The sequence below is a fragment of the Leptodactylus fuscus genome, chromosome 6, assembly GCF_031893055.1.
Source record: "Leptodactylus fuscus isolate aLepFus1 chromosome 6, aLepFus1.hap2, whole genome shotgun sequence".
Classification (NCBI taxonomy): domain Eukaryota; kingdom Metazoa; phylum Chordata; class Amphibia; order Anura; family Leptodactylidae; genus Leptodactylus; species Leptodactylus fuscus.
In genome coordinates, this window is record NC_134270.1 from 155,261,945 (window position 1) to 155,279,540 (window position 17,596).

A 17,596-nucleotide genomic window follows, 5' to 3' on the forward strand; every position below is an offset into this window, starting at 1 on the left:
GACAGTGTTCTGCACTATGTTTTATAGATAGTCTCCTAGGAGCCCTGACAGTGTTAAACACTATGTTTTATAGATAGGTTCCCAAGAGCCCTAACAGTGTTCTACACTATGTTTTATAGCTAGGTCCCTAGGAGCCCTGACAGTATTCTACACTATGTTTTATAGATAGGTTCCTAGGAGCCCTGACAGTGTTCTACACTATGTTTTATAGATAGGTTCCTAGGAGCCCTGATAGTATTCTACACTATGTATTATAGATAGGTTCCTAGGAGCCCTGACAGTGTTCTACACTATGTTTTATAGATAGGTTCCTAGGAGCCCTGACAGTGTTCTACACTATGTTTTATAGATAGGTTCCTAGGAGCCCTGACAGTGTTCTACACTATGTTTTATAGATAGGTTCCTAGGAGTCCTGACAGTGTTCTACACTATGTTTTATAGATAGGTTCCTAGGAGCCCTGACAGTGTTCTACACTATGTTTTATAGATAGGATCCTAGGAGCCCTGACAGTGTTCTACACTATGTTTTATAGATAGGATCCTAGGAGCCCTGACAGTGTTCTACACTATATTTTATAGATAGGTTCCTAGGAGTCCAGACAGTGTTCTACACTATGTTTTATAGAGAGGTTCCTAGGAGTCCGGACAGTGTCCTACACTATGTTTTATAGATAGGTTCCAAAGAGCCCTGACAGTGTTCTACACTATGTTTTATAGATAGGTTCCTAGGAGTCCTGACAGTGTTCTACACTATATTTTATACATAGGTTCCTAGGAGCCCTGACAGTGTCATACACTATGTTTTATAGAGATGTTCCTAGGAGCTCTGACAGTGTTCTACACTATGTTTTATAGATAGGTTCCTAGGAGTCCTGAAAATGTTCTACACTATGTTTTATAGAGAGGTTCCTAGGAACCCTGACAGTGTTATACACTATGTTTTATAGATAGGTTCCTAGGAGCCCTGACAGTGTTCTACACTATGTTTTATAGATAGGATCCTAGGAGCCCTGACAGTGTTCTACACTATGTTTTATAGATAGGATCCTAGGAGCCCTGACAGTGTTCTACACTATATTTTATAGATAGGTTCCTAGGAGTCCAGACAGTGTTCTACACTATGTTTTATAGAGAGGTTCCTAGGAGTCCGGACAGTGTCCTACACTATGTTTTATAGATAGGTTCCAAAGAGCCCTGACAGTGTTCTACACTATGTTTTATAGATAGGTTCCTAGGAGTCCTGACAGTGTTCTACACTATATTTTATACATAGGTTCCTAGGAGCCCTGACAGTGTCATACACTATGTTTTATAGAGATGTTCCTAGGAGCTCTGACAGTGTTCTACACTATGTTTTATAGATAGGTTCCTAGGAGTCCTGAGAATGTTCTACACTATGTTTTATAGAGAGGTTCCTAGGAACCCTGACAGTGTTATACACTATGTTTTATAGATAGGTTCCTAGGAGCCCTGACAGTGTTATGCACTATGTTTTATAGATAGGTTCAAAGGACCACTGAAAGTGTCCTACACTATGTCTTATAGAGAGGTTCCTAGGAGTCCTCACAGTGTTATACACTATGTTTTATAGATAGGTTCCTAGGAGCCCTGACAGTGTCATACACTATGTATTATAGATAGGTTCCTAGGAGCCCTGACAGTGTCCTACACTATGTTTTATAGATAGGTTCCTAGGAGCCCTGACAGTGTCATACACTATGTTTTATAGATAGGTTCCCAAGAGCCCTGACAGTGTCCTACACTATGTTTTATAGATAAGTTCCTAGGAGCCCTGACAGTGTTCTACACTATGTTTTATACATAGGTTCCTAGGAGCCCTGACAGTGTCATACACTATGTTTTATAGATAGGTTCCTAGGAGCCCTGACAGTGTCATACACTATGTTTTATAGATAGGTTCCTAGGAGCCCTGACAGTGTTCTACACTATGTATTATAGATAGGTTCCTAGGAGTCCTGACAGTGTTATACACTATGTTTTATAGATTGGTTCCTAGGATCCCTCACAGTGTTCTACACTATGTATTATAGATGGTTCCTAGGAGCCCTAAAAGTAGTCAAACAAAAGTAAATGAAGGACCTGAGCCGCCATACCCTAACCAATTACTCCAACAGAGGAGACCAGACAAGGTAAAGCACACAAGAAAACAGGATTCCAAATAGTACGATGGTTAAGGCCGCAGAACATAGCCAGGAAGTCATGGGTTTAAGACCCAGTGAATTCAGTCCATGACACATATAAACTTATTTTTATTTTTATTTTTTAACTATATTTTGGCCCTTCAATGATCTGAGGGACAGTGAACTGGTCCCTTGTTTAAAGAGTTTGAGGACTCCTGCCTTAGAGTCCTGGCAGTGTTCTACACTATGTTTTATAGATAGGATCCTAGGAGCCCTGACAGTGTCCTACACTATGTTTTATAGATAGGTTCCTAGGAGCCCTGACAGTGTTCTACACTATGTTTTATAGATAGGTTCCTAGGAGCCCTGACAGTGTTCTACACTATGTGTTATAGATAGGTTCCTAGGAGTCCTGACACTGTTCTACACAATGTATTATAGATGGTTCCTAGGAGCCCTAAAAGTAGTCAAACAAAAGTAAATGAAGGACCTGAGCTGCCATACCCTAACACAAAACAAATCTTAAGAGGTTTGCCCTTCTCTTGTCACAAATGCGACTTTATTACCATAGACTTCAATGGAAGTTGCCTGTGATTGAGACTGACATGCCTGTAACTTGACAGTGTTTTTACAGCCAAATCTCAGCTCTAAAAAGTTACACAACAGTAAGTCTGAGAAATATACAACTGTTTTAGTCATGTGAGTTTTGTGTGATACATCTCATCGTGTAGCCCTAGCCTTATAGATGATGGCCTGGTCACTTATACACCGCTATCACAGGAGGTAGAGGCCTCTCTGACTAGGTAAACTTTTTGAGTCTCAACTTTTCTTTTTATTCATTTGAAAACTTTTACTGAAGTTTGGTTGTACTAAGAATGCTGAAGCCATTGTATACAGAATATTAATGCAGTATTATTTTTTTTAGGTTATAGTCACACAATAGATTCCAATTGTGCATCTTTAAGCTATTATCTTTTCATATGTAAAGGTACTGCTGATAGACGTAATGACCTTTCCTAACCTTGAGACTGTGAGGCTCTTCCAATTGCGATTCAGGGGTAATTTTGCTATTATGAGTATTTTACAAATCAGAATTCTAAATTGCGGGGGAATTATGTGCATTTTTTGTTTTATCTGGAGTTTTTCGCTGTGATTTATCTGTATTTTTGCTTCAGTACTGACTGTTTTGTACTCACTGCCTGTCTGTCGATGGTATACTGCATCCCTTATGTGTATGATCCAAACTCTTGACCTCACTCCTAGTTTGATGTCCATTCCTGATGAGATATTCGGCTGTTGACCTCTAACTGGACAAGATGATTCTATTCTATTTTGTGTTCCTCCATCAAGTATTACACACCGGTCTGATTCACTGCAGCTTCTGTCTTGTGTCTTCCAGTTTTTACCATAGGTAACATTATCCATAGAGACAACCATTTTCGGAATCTGCCAGTTCTTTGAAGGATCTTTCCCAGTAAGTGGCCAATATTTCTAAGATGATCTCTAGATACTAGAGATGAGCAAACAGTAAAATGTTCGAGGTTCGATATTCGTTTCGAGTAGCCCCTCAATATTCGACTACTTGAATCGGATATCGAACCCTATTATATTCTATGGGGGGAAAATGCTCGTTTCAGGGGTAGGCAACTTTCGATCAAATTACACTTACCAAGTCCACGAGTGAGGATCAGGCTGGATTATCCGAGAAGTCTTCTCCGTGCAGCGTCCCCTCTGCGTCTTCCGGCTCTGAATTCACTCTGCCAGGCATTGGGCCTGGGCAGAGCCAACTGCACATGCCCGCACTACAAGCGGACAAGCGAAGTCGGCTCTGCGCCGGCCCGATGCCTGGCAGATTGAATTCAGAGCCGGAAGACGCCGCGGGGAAGCTGCACGGAGAAGACTTCTAAAGGTAGGAGAAGAACCAGCGTTGATTGGCCGACTGTATAGCATTCGGTCAATCAATGCTGGTTCTGCATCGAACTTTTCCATTCGAACAGCGAGTGGTACTCGATCGAGTACGAGTATTTTGAATACCGTAGTATTCGATCGAATACCTACTCGATCGAATAATACTCGCTCATCTCTACTAGATACATCACCAAGTCCATTAAATTCAGATATAAATTTTTCCTTGCTTATGGTTCTCCCCAGAACCCAAGGTATGATCATCTGACATCTATACAATACCACTTCTTCATCTACATTCGCTGCTTATTATTCTCCTTTGAGCTTCTTTAATACGTAACTGACCAAGTTAAAGTTGGAACAATGATTTGCTATGCAAAAAGACTTTCGCCTCGGGGCATGGGAAGTCGAAAGTAATTGCTTCCTTATTGTAATGTCTTCCTTGATATCTTGACACAATGTGGAGAATTTATTAAGACTGGCATTTCCTATGCCCGTCTTAATTCAATCCCCCACAGGCGCTAGATGAGAAATAAATACTAAGAGGCTCTTATATAGTTAGGTGCACCTGAACTCACATCTACACCACCCAGAGATAGATGGCATAGATTTCTGGTATAGCTGGGACTTTCTGGCTCTCCTAGTGGCAAACTTCTCAAGATAGCCACCTCAAGACCTTGGAAGAATTTATTCTACTCATTGTCTTTGTAAGCAACATTGGGGACATGTTCTGGTATTTCTTCCCCTTCTAGTGTCCGAGCTATACAAGTCCTCGTAAACTAATCTCCTAAAGTACGGAGATACTAACCAAGATTTCTTCTTGAAGAGCAACATTTCTTCCTTGAAGTCTGGCATAATGTCAGGACCTGAGTTGTTTTATAAAATTTTTGTGCATTTTCTGGTGGTGTTTTTCTGAGGATTTGAACCAGTGTCCTGAGACTCTCTGGTTATTCTCTATGCCACTGAACTGTTCAGTTAGTTGAGTACCCACCTCAGTGTATATTCAAGTGGGTTTGGTGTCTCTGTAGATGTAAGCTCCCGGTGTTTGACATTGTCATCAACCTATCAAATCGTTCTAGAGTCTAGGCTTTCATTGTTACCAGCTAGGATTCTTGGCCCAGTATAGTAGAAGTATTTTGCGGAAGTTGTACAGTCTCAGGAGCTGATTTGATAGTGGTGTGAGTTTTGTCTTGTGTGAGAGTCTGTTTTAACCTCAACATTTCTACTCAACCCCTGTCCTGCATTTCTGGTTGCCTGTACCTGTTTTGGTATTAGTGAGTTTTTTGTTCAGGGCTTCAGGTTTATTTTGCCCCTGTCCTGTGATACCCTTTCCTCACTACTCCCCTTTTCCTCTCCTCAAATTCCTGTTGTGTTGTTTTGCTGCACCTGTTAGTTCTCCAGCAGCTCCCATCCTAGTTGTTATCGTTTGCAGCTGCACCTATTCTTTTGTTAGGGGTGACCGCCTCTAGTATCCCTAGCCTCTTTAAGCTCACACACCATTTGTCTGTTAGGTCTCCGCTAGGGTTGAGCCGATCTTGACTTTTCAGGATCGATTTTAAAATCCGATTTCTGATCATTTTTCATTCGAAGCCGATCTCGATCCCAATGTAAGTCAATGGGATTTTTTTTTATTAATCGGAGATCGGATTTTAAAAGCAATCCTATTAACTATACAGCATGGAATCTAACAATTGAATGCTTTAATTGTTAGAATCCAGGCTGTGTAGTGAATCACTAAGTAGCCAGAGGATTTTTTTTAATCCTCTGGCTACTTAGTCTCCCCTGGTGTCCACTTACCTGCAGAGATGGCTGCTCCGCTGCTCCGGTGTTCTTCTCGCTGCCACTCCATGCTGCAGTCTTCTTTGCCTCGCTGCTCCTTGCCTCCCAGGTTAGGAGAGTGTGGGCGGGTTAGGAGAGTGTGGGCGGGTACTGGGAGAGGAGACGTCACGTCTCCCCACCCTGTACCCACCCACACTCTCCTAAGCCACAAGCCCCGCCTTCCTAGCTCTTTAAACACTAACCTGGGAGGCAGGGCAGTGAGGCAAAGAAGACTGCAGCGTGGAGTGGCAGCGAGAAGAACACCGGAGCAACCATCTCTGGAGGTAAGTAGCTACGAGACATGTTAGTTTAGTCTCCCATTAGAATGAATGGATGCAGCCGGCGCGCAGGGGGTTAAGGCTGTGTGCCGTCTGCTTCCATTCATTCCTATGGAACCGCAGCGGAGCCTTCACACTGAGTATACACTATATACTCAGTGTGAAGGCTAAGGGGAAATAGTGGGAAAATAATCCTGAATCTCGATCCCACCTAAATATATCGTGCTCAGAATTCCGATCGCGATCTTGAAATTTTCTCGATCGCCGATCGGAATCCGATCTTTTCCGAACACGATCGCTCAACCCTAGTCTCCGCGTTTAGAGAGCTTTTAGTTGTCGGGGCCAAGTGTAGCTTAGGTACAGCTGACCAACATCCTCAGACAGGCCATCACCCTAGTGAGCCATCGTAGCACCAGGGACAGCGCTCCTACCCCATTTCCATAGAGGTGATAGCAGAATTCAGTATCACGGTTGCTCAGGCAGTGACACATAACTGCTCAATTGTTTCTGGATGCCGAGCCTTTTTGTATGAAGTTTTTTGTACGAAGTCCACTCTCCGGTTTTTACAGACTGTAGGCAGAAGAAAGAGGAGTCCACTTAAACTTTGGTATGGATCACCCAAATTAACCAGGAAATTAAAAAATAAACAATCAAAACTGATTTTCTTGGACCATTCTTGGTCCAATAGCCATCTGCCAAATGTTTGTTTAGCTGAAAGCTGACTCTGTCTTCTCCGCCATACACATGAATACTCGGCTTGGCCAAATGTGCATATGTTCTGAATAAGGAGAAGAGATTAAGCTGTTGCTAGAAGAGCCTGGCAATGACTTACCTCTCCTGAGAACAAAAGGACTGAATATATTGAAATCCAACAACATTGTCCTTCTATCCTCAATATCTGTTGTCAGTAGAAAGCAGTGAGAACCTTGATATTTATATTAGATGCTACATGAGGCCAGTCCTGCCAAAACCAGCAGGTATGACTTACAATAATCTAATGGTTATAGCAAGCTTCATGCTTTGTCTGTATACACTGTGTGCAGAATTATTAGGCAAATGAGTATTTTGATCACATCTTCCTTTTTATACATGTCGTACTACTCCAAGCTCTATAGGCTTGAACGCCAATTACCAATTATGTAAATCAGGTGATTTGCATCTCTGTAATGAGGAGGGGTGTGGTCTAATGACATCAACACCCTATATAAGGTGTGCTTAATTATTAGGCAACCTCCTTTCCTTTGGCAAAATGGGTCAGAAGAAAGATTTGACGGACTCTGAAAAGTCAAAAATTGTGAGCTGTCTTGCAGAGGGATGCAGCAGTCTTGAAATTGCAAAACTTTTGAAGCGTGATCACCGAACAATCAAGCGTTTCATGGCCAATAGCCAACTGCCCATGAATTGAGGAAAATCAAGCGTGAAGCTGCCAAGATGCCATTTGCCACCAGTTTTGCCATATTTCAGAGCTGCAATGTTACTGGAGTATCAAAAAGAACAAGTTGTGTGATATTCAGGGACATGGCCAAGGTAAGGAAGGCTGAAAAACCACAACCTTTGAACAAGAAACATAAGATAAAACGTCAAGACTGGGCCAAGAAATATCTTAAGACTGATGTTTCTAAGGTTTTATGGACTGATGAAATGAGAGTGACTCTTGATGGGTCCAAGGCTGGATCAGTAAAGGACAGAGAGCTCCACTCCGACTCAGACGCCAGAAAGGTGGAGGTGGTGTACTGGTATGGGCTGGTATCATCAAAGATGAACTTTTCAGGTTGAGGATGGAGTGAAGTTCAACCCCCAGACCTACTGCCAGTTTCTGGAAGACACCTTCTTCAAGCAGTGGTACAGGAAGAAGTCGCTATCGTTCGAGAAAAACATGATTTTCAGGCAGGACAACGCTCCATCACATGCTTCCAAATACTCCACAGCGTGGCTGGCCAGTAAAGGTCTAAAAGAAGAAAAAATAATGACATGGCCCCCTTGTTCACCTGATCTGAACCCCATAGAGAACCTGTGGTCCGTCATAAACTGCGATCTACAGGGAGGGAAAACAGTGTCTGGGAGGCCGTGGTGGCTGCTGCACGCAATGGTGATCGGAAACAGATCAAGCAACTGACAGAATCTATGGATGGAAGGCTTGTGAGTGTCATCATAAAGAAAGGTGGCTATATTGGTATATTTTTTTTTTGGGGGGGGGGTTGTAGGTCAGAAATGTTTATTTCTAAATATTAAGCTTTGATATTTATGAGTCTTTTGGGTTGATTGAGAACATAGTTGTTGAACAATAATAAAAAGAATCCTCTCAAATACAACTTGCCTAATAATTATGCACGCAGTGTATTATTACCTTGATCCGAGTCTATGACTTTGGTTCTGATGAGATATTAGGTTGTTTTCCCCTGTATAACCTGCCACTATTATTGTACCTTATCCCGACATGGCAACCTGAATGATACTATACTTCAGCAATTTGCATCACTACAGCTAGAACTGCCTGTTCATCCATTAATAACTGTTTTTTTAGGCATGTGTTATAGATATAAGGATAGGTAAGTATTAGAGATGAGCGAACAGTAAAATGTTCGAGATTCGATATTCGTTTCAAGTAGCCCTTCAATATTCGACTACTCGAATCGAATATCGAACCCTATTATAGTCTATGGGGGGAAAATACTCGTTTCAGGGGTAGGCAACATTCGATCAAATTATACTTACCAAGTCCACGAGTGAGGGTCGGGCTGGATCCGCCGAGCAGTCTTCTCCGTGCAGTGTCCCCGCGGCATCTTCCTTCTCTGAATTCACTCTGCCAGGCATCGGGCCTGGGCAGAGCCGACTGCGCATGTCTGCTTGTAGTGCGGGCATGCGCAGTCGGTTCTGCCCAGGCCCGATGCCTGGCAGAGTGAATTCAGAGCCGGAAGACGCCGCGGGGACGCTGCACGGAGAAGACTTCTAAAGGTAGGAGAAGAAACAGCGTTGATTGGCCGACTGTATAGCATTCGGCCAATCAATACTGGTTCTGCATCGAACTTTTACATTCGAATAGCGAGTGGTACTCGATCGAGTACGAGTATTTCGAATACCGCAGTATTCTATCGAATACCTACTCGATCGAATACTACTTGCTCATCTCTAGCAAGTATATATCCCAGAGAACAGCTAATTACACACAGTGATGTCACAGTACAGAGATAATACACACAGTGATGTCACAGTACAGAAATAATACACACAGTGATATCACAGTACAGGGATAATACACACAGTGATGTCACAGTACGGGGATAATACACACAGTGATGTCACAGTACAGGGATAATACACACAGTGATGTCACAGTACAGGGATAATACACACAGTGATGTCACAGTACAGGGATAATACACACAGTGATGTCACAGTACAGAGATAATATACAGTAATGTCACAGTACAGAGATAATACACACAGTGATGTCACAGTACAGGGATAATACACACAGTGATGTCACAGTACAGGGATAATATACACAGTGATGTCACAGTACATGGATAATACACACAGTGATGTCACAGTACAGAGATAATACACACAGTGATGTCACAGTACGGGTATAATACACACAGTGATGTCACAGTACGGGTATAATACACACAGTGATGTCACAGTACAGAGATAATACACACAGTGATGTCACAGTACAGGGATAATACACACAGTGATGTCACAGTACGGGGATAATACACACAGTGATGTCACAGTACACATATAATACACACAATGATGTCACAGTACAGAGATAATACACACAGTGATGTCACAGTACAGGGATAATACACACAGTGATGTCACAGTACAGGGATAATACACACAGTGATGTCACAGTACAGGATAATACACACAGTGATGTCACAGTACAGGGATAATACACACAGTGATGTCACAGTACAGAGATAATACACACAGTGATGTCACAGTACAGAGATAATACACACAGTGATGTCACAGTACAGATATAATACACACAGTGATGTCATAGTACAGGGATAATACACACAGTGATGTCACAGTACAGGGATAATACACACAGTGATGTCACAGTACAGAGATAATACACACAGTGATGTCACAGTACAGAGATAATACACACAGTGATGTCACAGTACGGGTATAATACATACAGTGATGTCACAGTACAGAGATAATACACACAGTGATGTCACAGTACAGGGATAATACACACAGTGATGTCACAGTACGGGGATAATACACACAGTGATGTCACAGTACACATATAATACACACAATGATGTCACAGTACAGAGATAATACACACAGTGATGTCACAGTACAGGGATAATACACACAGTGATGTCACAGTACAGGGATAATACACACAGTGATGTCACAGTACAGGATAATACACACAGTGATGTCACAGTACAGGGATAATACACACAGTGATGTCACAGTACAGAGATAATACACACAGTGATGTCACAGTACAGAGATAATACACACAGTGATGTCACAGTACAGATATAATACACACAGTGATGTCATAGTACAGGGATAATACACACAGTGATGTCACAGTACAGGGATAATACACACAGTGATGTCACAGTACAGGGATAATACACAGTAATGTCACAGTACAGAGATAATACACACAGTGATGTCACAGTACAGGGATAATACACACAGTGATGTCACAGTACAGAGATAATACACACAGTGATGTCACAGTACAGGGATAATACACACAGTGATGTCACAGTACAGGGATAATACACACAGTGATGTCACAGTACAGGGATAATACACACAGTGATGTCACAGTACAGGATAATACACACAGTGATGTCACAGTACAGGGATAATACACACAGTGATGTCACAGTACAGAGATAATACACACAGTGATGTCACAGTACAGGGATAATACACACAGTGATGTCACAGTACAGAGATAATACACACAGTGATGTCACAGTACAGAGATAATACACACAGTGATGTCACAGTACAGATATAATACACACAGTGATGTCATAGTACAGGGATAATACACACAGTGATGTCACAGTACAGGGATAATACACACAGTGATGTCACAGTACAGGGATAATACACACAGTGATGTCACAGTACAGGGATAATACACACGGTGATGTCACAGTACAGGGATAATACACACGGTGATGTCACAGTACAGGGATAATACACACAGTGATGTCACAGTACAGAGATAATACACACAGTGATGTCACAGTACAGAGATAATACACACAGTGATGTCACAGTACAGATATAATACACACAGTGATGTCATAGTACAGGGATAATACACACAGTGATGTCACAGTACAGGGATAATACACACAGTGATGTCACAGTACAGGGATAATACACACAGTGATGTCACAGTACAGGGATAATACACACGGTGATGTCACAGTACAGGGATAATACACACGGTGATGTCACAGTACAGGGATAATACACACAGTGATGTCACAGTACAGGGATAATACACACGGTGATGTCACAGTACAGGGATAATACACACAGTGATGTCACAGTACAGGGATAATACACACAGTGATGTCACAGTACAGGGATAGTACACACAGTGATGTCACAGTACAGGGATAATACACACAGTGATGTCACAGTACAGAGATAATACACACAGTGATGTCACAGTACAGAGATAATACACACAGTGATGTCACAGTACAGGGATAATGTTCACTATGACATTATAGCACTGGGATAATAAAAATACATGAACATCATTGTGTACACTGTGTCATCACAGCATATGGATAAAGTTATTAGAATGACATCACATGGATGTTTCAGTAAAGCAGTGGAGATGTATTCAGTTTTCCACATCCCTTCCATCATCCATAGTTATTACTAATTGTACCCTTGGTCTCTGTTGTTGAGCATCATAGGAGCTACTTCGTTAGTTAGTTGCTATGTTAGTTAGTTGCTATGTTAGTTGCTATGTTAGTTAGTTGCTATGTTAGTTAGTTGCTATGTTAGTTGCTATGTTAGTTGTTATGTTAGTTAGTTGCTATGTTAGTTACTATGTTAGTTGTTATGTTAGTTAGTTGCTATTTTAGTTAGTTGCTATGTTATTTAGTTACACCCATGGCTACAGAAAACATTGATAGTGCAATTCAGTAATATTGATAACAGACTTCTTACACATGTGTCCTTTGTGACTTTTCTTTTTTTAATTCAAAGTTTATTGACACGAAGATATAGAAAATGTCCTTTGTTACTTTTCGTCTTGACTTGACACACCCTGAGATAAATGATACAAGATAACTAAATGTGGGTGGGGGGGGGGGGGAACGTGATTTTGTGATACTCTGTTGGGAGTTGTTTGTGCTCTGTGTGTCTTCATGTGGCCACTTGCTGGTTGTGGTGTGAATTATAGCCTGTCCTGGTTCTTCTACCAAGTCCCAATTACGGTTTTCATTTCTACTGTGAAAAATGAGCATTTAACAAAATTTGCGGCCTCATCTGCGCCCAGATATGTGATTGACCTTTTACCTGGTATTCCGTACATGCCTATCTATCACACAATCCAATAAGTAGAGATGAGAAGGTCTTAAATCATTAATTTCTCCGTGGGTTTTCTGAAATGTGAACCGCTCTTGTTTTCTACAAATCTCAAACTTGGTGAATTGATTTTACCATCTCTATAAATAGTAAAAAAAATCTTTTAAACTTCTCTTTTACATCGGTTCTGGAAACTGTGAAATACTCTCATTTGTTCCAGTTCTTAAAGGCAGGCAAAGGGATTGTGCTGTTTCTGGGCAGAACATGCTGTTTAACATAATCGTATAGTTACCAAACAATTGGAAAACACAACATTTCAGGAGAGGGAAATAAATATCTACTTTGTCTTCGTTTCCATCCGTTTTTATCGGATATTGAATGCATTACTGTAGTGTTATCTCCCACCGGGTATCTCTTTTCAATTTGTATTCCCTTATAATTCTCTCTTCTTTTCCAGCTCATAATAATTTTTATTTCCTTTTGCTGTTTCCCATACAGAGAATTATGGATCTCCATCTGTAGGTGGAGGATCAAAATGGTGGAGGATTTATTGGTGGGCCCAGATTGTGACGGAGTAGTAGACTTTGAATGGGGTGCCTAGATCCTTTCTACAGTTACATTCAACCATTACTTAGTTGTAAGTTCCATAAAATGTTGTGACAAGTTTTTTCAGTAAGGGTCAATACGGTGACTCCATGGAGTCCTTTCTCATGCCAGTGCCTTCTTGTTGGGAGTCCTGCACCTCATGTGACCGCTGAGACCAATTACGTAGAGGTTTTCCAGAAATGAGACTGAACTGAAACAGGTGGGGATGGCTGAGTATACTTTAGACAACCTCTTCCAAGAGGGCTGTCTGGGCTTAATTTATTTATGGGGAACAGTGATGGGGTCATTATATTGTGTGGGGATAGTGATGGGGGTAAAAATCTGGGGGGAAGGGGACATTAAATTGTGTGGGCATATTAAAGGGGTTGTCCAAGCTTAATTATTTTTATGGCTTATTCTTAGGATAGGCCATAAATACCTGATTGCTATGGTGCTGACACATGGTCCCATCAGCTGTACGGAGCCACGTCCGGCACTTGTTTTGTACACAATACAGGACTAGAAACAGAAAGCTTCATCCGATGTTTAATAGCCCAGTGCCTTCACGGCAGCTCAGCTCCCACTGATTTCAATAAGTATCGAGATGCAGTGAAGGAGCTGGCTGATATACAGTGGATAGAGTTTTCTGCTTCTGGCCCCATTTTGTGTACAGGGCTTGGTCTGGAAGTGGCTCCATACAGCTGATCGGTCAGAGGGCTGGGTGTCAGCCCCCTACACCCTGTTTGGGTGGAGTCCCAAACGGAATACCGAATGCAGATGTGAAGCGGGCCTTACACACATACCATATATTTACAAACATACGTTCATATGCAATATATGCACATCTGTCTACAAACATACAGTACTCACACAGTATATAAGACACTGTAAACAAATATACACATATTAAATGCACATATTTTATACAAAAAATTCACTTGAATTGCTGGGTGCACTGGACATGGAGGAGGCTCCTGTGCAGGTCTGTCTGGTAGTAGTGAAAGCTTTTATATATGGCAGCAGCTGGCAGACTTCCCCCTGCACACTCCGATCATACTACATGTGTGGAGGAGGGGGGAGGGGCAGCACAGGCTCCTGCCAGCAATGTACACAAGCAGGGACCAGAAGACCCTGCATATGCTAATAAGGTAATTCACTCCAGATGATTGCTACCGGGACTCGTTTAGGACGGTCAGGAGCCTGATTGGGCCTCTGAACATCCTGATAGGGCCCCTGACTCATGCATTTGCATTGGCAAAATGAGGATTAATAGTCAGGCTCGGGGCCCACTGGGGGATTCACCAGTTCACCCCACATGATCACTGAGGTCCAATCACAGACCTCAACAGTATCCTGGGGCCATTGACAACAATCAGGAGGTCAAAAGAGACCCAAAGAGTTTAGGAACCTGTACCTGATGGTGCAAAGGAGGCCAGGAGAGGTGAGTAATACTGTTTGTTGTGTTTATGAACCTCCCCTGGACCTCCAAATTTTAATCACTCTCTTCAGTGGTTTGTGTATGGCAAACCCAAAAAATTTCTGTTTCAGTCAAACCTAGATTTTTTGGAAGACTTAAACCAATCCTGGTTCACTCATCCCTTTTTTTAATCAGATAATTTTTATTAACAAATTTTTCTTAACATAAAATCAAACAATCGACAAAACAATAGCAACATAATAACAATTCAAAGTAAATATGGAGACACAATCCGACATATAAAGAGGGAGGGGGGGAGTCCATTAGGACCCCCCGCTAAATCTCCCGAACCTCCTTTGATTTCCATGTAAAGAATAGCACTCAGGGGATCAAGGAAACAGAGAAAGTTGAAGTGAGAGATCTGTTCCTAATCAGAGACGGGGAGGGAAGGCCAGGTGTGTCCAACCATGCTCCCCGAATTTTTTCAAATTTAGTTTGGGCCTTTCTGTGTATATATACTCCCCTCTCCAGCCTAATAGTATTATTAACTCTAGATATCAATTCCACTAGAGAAGGAGGACTCGGGTCCAACCAATGATAAGCAATCAATTTTCTTGCCTGGTATAAAACCCTGGACAACCCTATAAAATCCGGGCTTTCCGTGTCCACACCCTCCCCCAAAAGACCTAGGAGGCAAACTAATGGTGATCGCAGAAGTGCAATAGAATACACCCGGCCAAGTAAGGACAGTGCCTGACTCCAGTAATTGGCTAACTCCTGACATTCCCACATCATATGCAGGAGATGTGCGGGTTCCATACTACAGCGGGGGCATTTGGCATCAGAACGGATATGCATACGGAACAGTGTCTGTGGAGTCCTATAGACCCTATGCAAGAGATAAATATGAGACAGTCTCTGTGCTTCACTAGGGGACAGTGTTGGGGTTAGGCAGGGGTGAACCTGCCCCTCTCGCCACCCGAAGCGAAATAAGCGCTCACTTCAGGGCGCCTCATGGGAGGTGCGGCACTGGGGTTAGGGCTAACACATCTCTCCAGGTTTCCTCATCCACTGCACCAACATCCCCCTCCCACCTTTCCCTAGTCTTGTCCGGGAAATCCTCCAAGTATGCCATTAATAACTGTCGGTACAGTGTAGATATCATTCCCTTAGTAATAGATCCCATAAGAGTATGTTGCAGTGCGGGGTGTAGTCCAACTGTCAGGGGGGTACGTCTAGTCTGAACATGGAAGGCATGACGAAGCTGAAGATACTGATAAAACCACACCTGGAGTATAGAAAAATCACTCTGAAGGTCTGCAAAGGTCTTAAATATACCGTTATCTAGGATATGACTAAGGGACAGGACACCCTTATCCCTCCACCCCTCGAAGCCCGTTAGCACAGTAAATTCAATCAAGCGATTATTATGCCACAGAGGAGTAAATGTAGTAAAGTCACAAGTACCTAACAGTTTCTTCCCCCTATCCATACCTTGTATAAGAGGGCTAACGTGGGGAGTCGAGAATGAGCGGTTGGTAGGGGACCAGCCTCCAAAACAGCCACCGGAACAGTCCAAGGGGTATCTTGCACACATAGATGGCCCGATCTCACCGAGCTCAGCGGAAGTCCCCATCCCTGAAGCTGCTGCAATTGCGCTGCCAAAAAGTAAATCCAGGCATTCGGAACTGCCAAGCCCCCCTCTGTCTTGTCCTGCTGTAGTGCCTCTAGACTCATGCGTGCTCCCTTCTTCTGCCAAATTAATTCCCTGAAAATACTATGAATTTTCCTAAAGTATTGCATTGGTATCCACACTGGAGAATTATGAAGGAGATATAATAATTGTGGCATAAGGACCATTTTAAGTAAGTTAGTTCACTCATCCCTAGTGGAGACCTGCTAAGGCTTGTAAAATAAATGAGCCATTTGCCACCTCTTTTTCCCGTTGGGCAATCCTTTAATACTTTGTCCTGTGTGTTCTGTAAAAATACAGATTGCAATGCAGTTAGAAGAGCCCGTGTCAAGTATAGATAGAGGATAGGCTCTAGAAAGCATTCGCTTTGATGGGTCCTAGTCCATCTAATGCCGAAACATGCATATTTTATAATAACCCATCAGATAGAAATAATACAGCGCATTATACATTTATTCAGGATTCTGAAAGATTTCCTATGTACATAACTTGCAAATTAATTTTTTTAAGACCTGGAACCTTTTGGCAGACACATCCCACTTATTGTTTTAATATGCGGGAGTTATATTGTTATATTTGCTGGAGACATTAAAGCCTCTAGAATACAACATCCCTGTCTCCAAGGAAACACAAATTTAGTTTGAAGATAGTTTGCATCTAAAGATACGTGTCTGTTTTCTTTTTAACTTAAGTACAGTATCTAAGTTGTGAGATGTGTTCTTAAAGGAGGGCGTTCTATCTATGGATAAGGGGTATCTTGGAATCTGTAGTTTGCGCATCGGGGACTTTGTTCTTAAAATGCAACCTCTGTTCGGGTACTCCATTATGTCACATGGTCAGAAATCCAGGATTTCTGTGAGAATTCCCAAAGTATCTTCTGTGGACTTGAAGTCATTTTCGAATGAGGTGTGGGTAGTGGCTAACATGTGCGAAACTGCTTTTTGTCGCCATTTAATCGCTTAGATATTGCAATTCATAGTGTTACCTAATTATTTTCTAAATGTTTTGGCCCACCATTGGCATCCCTGTCCTGATGATGGTATGCCTTTTGGAGGCCCCCAAGTCAACATCAAAGGTTCACCTAAGGTAAAGTCCAACAGGCAACACTGTTACTTTCAATGGTATAATGCACTGCAATTATACTAACAATCATATTCTCAATTTTTTTTTATAAGATTTTAAAAAAATACAAAATACATACATA